The sequence below is a fragment of the Solanum pennellii genome, chromosome 12, assembly GCF_001406875.1.
Source record: "Solanum pennellii chromosome 12, SPENNV200".
NCBI lineage: Eukaryota > Viridiplantae > Streptophyta > Magnoliopsida > Solanales > Solanaceae > Solanum > Solanum pennellii.
The window spans coordinates 53111036-53117295 of NC_028648.1; positions in this window are offsets into that span (position 1 = coordinate 53111036).

A 6260-nucleotide genomic window follows, 5' to 3' on the forward strand; every position below is an offset into this window, starting at 1 on the left:
AATTCTGTATGTTGGGCCCAAGCCTGTTAGGGCGTAGCTTAGCACTATATATAGACGCTATGACAAACCCTATTCTGTAATTCTGTTCTTGCCTCTCCATAATAAAACTGCTCCCCCTCTTCCCCGTGGACGTAGCCAATTTATTGGTGAACCACGTAAATCTGTTGTCTTTGTTTTTCGCGTTTATATTTTCTCGTATTATCTCGAATTCCGCATAACAATATATATATATAAATTAGAACATAAGGGTGAGCATTGTTTGAAAATCGAAAAAATAAATTTCATCGACTATTTTATTTGATTTTATAAAAGAATACATTTGATTTTATTGGGTGTTAAGGAAACTAGTTTGCGTAACATAGAATTGTACACTCCCTTGTCTATAAGAAAATTAAGTTAGAGATACATAATATATAGTTGTAAATTGTAATTTAGACTTTATTTTAACCCAAAGCAAAACATAACGTGTTAGCAAGTATCTTGAAAAAACAAAGAAATTCATTAATTTCAATATGATTGTCACACTAAAGATGATTAATTGAAAACCAAAGAGTTGAGAGAGCTGTATAAATTGTTGCACATAAAAAGAATAATATATGTCATATATAATTTAATATTCTTTTCTTAATAATGTTGTAAAAATTTAAGAAAGGGATACTTGCAAGTTCCAATTAAGGTGTTCACGGATACCTTGTACACGTATTGAGGTGTTCAATATTTTGTTTTTCAAGTTACAACAATAGGTGGTTGACAAATAACAACAGCAATTGAAGGCCTCAGTACCATACATTGGTAGCCTTAGTTTATCTTGACAATTATTGACATATACTCCTTGAATCATGTGAAACTATTACAAGTGCTATACCATGATTGAGGAAAATTTCATGTGGAGTGAGTAAATCCTTTAAGGCCAACAATTTAAGTGGAACTAGCTAGGCTGGAAAATATCGTAGCCAAGCCTTGGTCAACTTTTTGTTTGTTTGTTTGTTGAGTTTTAAGTCATGGAGCATCTTTCTTTCTTTTTTTCGATTAGAGTAGTCGAACGTCTATAAGACACATTCAATTCATGATCTTTAAGTTCAAAAAATCAATAAGGATTTCTTCAAGGGTATTTTATCAAGCTTATACCTATAAAAAAGAGATATATATTCTCTTGAAAAGACTTCTCAAATATTCAATAAAAACTTTTATATTCACAATGAGATGATCTTAGATCAAGAATCAAGATATAAGATATTGTCGCTTTGAAAATCGAAACATTCTTCCTCAAGATCAACTCAATATATCAAAAAATTAAAGTATTGTCTGGCATTCTTAATTAGCGATCAAATGTATTACAAGAAGGTGTACATCCTCCTGCATTCTAGAAAAATATTGCTAATGACTTTCAGATCACCGAATATAATTACAAAGAGAAGCATCAAGAGATACATAAAATTGTACGCACAACCTTAATGAATAAAATCACCCTTTTTTTGAGGCTTGCAAAAACTCCAAGTGGTGAATACTGTTGAATCTTGAAGCTTTAAAATTTAAAAATTATTATTTTTATATAAATAAGCTCCGTTTCGAATGAGTATTGTTATGAACGATCGAGTATATATTGCGGAAACTAAATATGAAATTTAAGGTGATTTGTACAGTTTTTGAGGTGTTCTGGATTGATATATAGCTTGGATTTAAGGAAGAAGACAAAGTCTGGTGTTGTATAATAGTGTATAATAGTGTATAATATTATATAGTATTGTATATAAGTGTATAAACATCTCTTATAATTGTATATAATATTATATATTTGGATGTATGATATTGTATATCATGTTTTAAAACATATATTGTTATAAAACAGTTTACGAAAGTTTTGTGTATTATTGTATACCAAATGTACATCTTTTGTATTACTGTATATCGATTTTCTTAAACATCACCGTAAGAAAATAGTGTCTATGCGACTAAAAACATAGAAACTTGGCTATGTAAATATTGGAAAAAATATCTTTCTTACGGGGAAACGAGAGTTTTTTGTTAAAATCATCCTTAATCTATACCCAAAACTTAACCTACATCCTTTAAGTATCATTCTTAGCAGAAAATATCCTTTAAGTATTAAAAGTGAACAAGTTTCATCCTTCTACTTGAATTTATTAAAAAAAACTAACAAATACCACAAAAATTAAACATCCCTTTGTAATTATTACTCTTGGATACATCAAAAATGCTATCGTGAACTTTTTCGTAATTGAGTTTTGCAGTATGCAAAATCTTTTAATTTGAACTTTTTTTTTCATTTATTTTTCATGTAATTTGATATTAAAAATATTATTAGCTGAATATATTTCTTCTCAATTAAATATGCTAGAAGCGGTGTTTGTTGGAAAATCCCGCTTCTAATAATGTAGAATGAAACTCAAATGTGAAACATAATCAATATTTTGATTGCTCCAATATCTGATTGGTCCAAATATTTATTGATCTAAATACAATTTGACTTTGAAAAAGCTAAAGATAATTAAGATTCAATTTCTTTCCGTTACTAAATGAGAAAAAAAAACAGATCATGTATCCTCACACCTTCCAAATATTTTTGTTGTTTCAGTAAGTAATTGTGTCTATGATTTTTAATATTTTTTAGAAACTTCTTATCGCAAGTAATGAAATTATGTAGGAAAATTTTTGTTGATAGACGTGAACTACTCATGTTTTTATATGATCCTTTAGTTCTTTGACGATATCTAACAGAAGGATGAAAATTCTTAACTTTTAAAAACTTGAAGGATGTTTTGTGCTAAGAATGACACTTTAAGGATGTGGTTTAATTTTGAGATATAGTTTAAGGATGTTTTTGCCAAAAATTCGGGGAAATGGAATATAGTGTTTTTGGCTAAATATTTGTAATATACAAATTTGTATAGGGAAAATATGTGGTTAAACAAACTTATAATACTTAATTACTTATCATAACTATAAGTTGCTATTACTACCACTAGCGACTAACATTGTACATTAATTACATGGGCTGACTTCGAGTTTATATAATTAGTCACGTTTGTATATTTATAATTCGCCAGAATATACAAATGCATATGTATATTATACAATTATTTAACCTATATACATATACAATTCACGTCTCTCACTCACCTCTCTCCTCTCTCTCCCAGTCTCGCTCGCCTCTCTCTTTCCTATCCCAGTCTCGCTCGCCTCTCTCCTCCCTCTCCCAATCTCGCTTGCCATATATAAGAACGCATATGTATAATATACAATTATCTAACCGATATACATATACAATTCACCTTTCTCCCACTCTTTCCCCCCTCTCTCGCCTCTCCTTCTAGTCTCGCTCGCCTCTCTCTCCCAGTCTCGCTCGCCTCTCTCCTCCATATAACATGTAGCTACGAATTGTAATTATCAAACTATAGTTATGGAGAATAATTAGGCTATTTTAAACCGGCTATATGTGAAAGTTCCCGAATTGTATTTTGCGAGTGGCCAAATGTGTAGGGCCTTAATTGTAACGACCTGTTTAGTCGTTTTGAGCAGCAGATTTTAATTCTGGAAAATTGGCTGAGNCACTATTTTTAAGTAACTATATGTGAAAGTTTCCCTATTAAAAAAGGGTGTTCCAAAAATTAAACGATTGGAGTATATGTTATATGTTTTGGGAGCACTTGCATATCTCAATGCTTTCTCTGTAGCAATATGCAATACTCCCTTTGTCCTAATTATGTGTCATTTTTTATTTTTTGAGAGTAAAATAGATTAAGTTTGATCGAAAATTTGTGTCGTAAAATTTTTAAATATGAAATTTATATATTTGTAAACTATGTAAAAATTACTACAAGTTACAATAATTGACAGCTCAAAAAAATTAAAAGATATATGAAAAAATTGAATTAATGATAAATTTATTATAATCTCAAAATTCGAAAAGTGCCACATAAATTAAAACGGAGGAAGTAGTAATATTTCCCTAATGCATCTTCTTCCCGATGATTTCAATGATCATTTGAAGTTTTCATGATACTTGAATATGTCCTTATAGTATTTGAATAACAAGCATCAAATCAAGTTTTACTTCAAGCCTCAATAAGTATTGGTTACAACACCAACTAATATCAATTAGCACAACTTAAGTTTCAGTACTTAAATTGTTAGTAACACTCCGGGATAGTGGCGTCAGAATTTTAAATAAGAGGGTTCAAAATTCGTAAAAATAGATGTACGGAGTAGTCGAAGGGTGTTCGACATCTATAAATATACATAAAATATTATTTTAACCATGTATAAATAATATAATTTTCCGTTGAAGGGGGTTCATCCAAGGTGGCTCCGCCCCTGCTCCGGGATGGACCCTCTGGATGATCGAGTACCCATTAACCTCGTATCAGAATATATATGTATATATTTGTATAAAAATTAAGAAATATTTGTATAAAATTAATATAAATCACCTAGTGAACAAATGGTTTGACTAGTGTAATGGCTTTTGGGTGGGTGCTTAAGGCTCTTTTGCTGCTGCTTAATCTGAGTTTGAATCTCACTTTAAACATTTTTTTTATATATATTTCCGTACCTTTAAACCTCATGCCTAATGATTTGTGATATTTGCTTTCATGCTTTGATTGCAATCTCATTCTCTACAAAAAAAAATAAAAATATAGCCTTTGTTTCATCTTTAGCGATATCTTGTAACAAAGAACAATTGAAATTCAAATTAAGAGTAAATCTCTTAATATGAGTACTATATAAAGAGAGTTTCTTTTTAAAAGTGTCTTCATAAAAAAATAGGCTTTGAATAGAGCTTTTTTTAATTAGATTTTAGAGAAAAAGAAGATGAAATGTATTACATCCTTTGTTTGAATAGATCAAAAGCAGAAGAAGAGAATTAACAAGAGTAGGAAATAATTCTAAGTTACTTGATCATTAGTGTGTTGATTGGCAATAACAGTTGAGTAATGTCAACATCCTGCCTATGGTAAGGCCTGACTGGATGGCCTGAGTTGGCGTCGTGATCGAACATGACGTTTGCTTAGTGAACTTAGTTAACAAAATAAAGTTATAACTTTTGACATGATGATAAGCATTTGATCCTAACAATTACGATATTATTTAAAAATTCTTGTCAAAGAGGATTCAGATCCAAATTATTATCATGCACGATAGTTGCTTACCAGAATGTTGTCAAACTTAACAAGGTGGGTCAGTTATACAATACTAGATTGAATTTTGATTGATCTAATTGTCCCATAAAAAAAGTGAAATTCCTCTATTGATATTCTAAGTGGTATTGTTTTTCAGCAGATCTCTAGATCTAAACATATACTTCAAGGTCATGCACTCTCTTCAAGAAAAATTACTGTAGCAAAAATATCAAAAGTCTATATAATTTTTCATTTGAATAAAATAAAGTAATTATTAGGTGCAAAACTGAAAAATATGATTAATTATCTCTTATTTGTTTAAATTAACAATAAATCTTAGACATTTATTTTTAGTATATCTGTCAAATAATTATGGACGGAGGAAGTATTTCTCAGAAAAGTAAAAGTCTTGGAAATTGGGGGTATTCCTTGGACAATACTGGTATTTAGCTTTAAAACATTGAGTTCATATAGAATTTTCAGTCTTTAATCTCCACCATCATTTAGCACTGAATGCATGTCAAATATCAATTGATCTTTTAAAATCCAATTAATTAAAATATGATGAGATAATTGTCAAAACATATCTAAATTATCTCTTTTTTTAGTTTCATACTTAAACTATTAAGAGTGTGAGTTTCATATCTAAACTATTAGTTTGACAAACACACTTCAGTGATGTGTAATACAATCTCTTTTATTTGAAAAAAAATCTTGACACATGGCATTTCACATGAATAATATATTTCACCTTAACAAAAATTAAATTATTAACTATCGCTATTAATTAGAAATTAAAGATTAAAGTATTACTTAACTTTTTTCTTACCCAACTCCACCTCCTCCTCCACCNATGTATGTACATATTTAGAAAATACTAGTGTTTCCAAATATAATATAAATAAGTAAAAAATGTCATGCTGCAGCAAGTAAAAAATATGTTCAATATGTATTAACTAACACAAAATGAGAAAAAAAATTGAAAATGGAGGATTAGATGGGTAGGTAAAATTATTTTTTAAAAATAAAACAAAATAATATCTAGATTAATATTTGGAGGGGGGATGAAGTGAAAAAAAATTAAAATTTTTTATAAAAGAAATTTAAACAAAAAAAAAC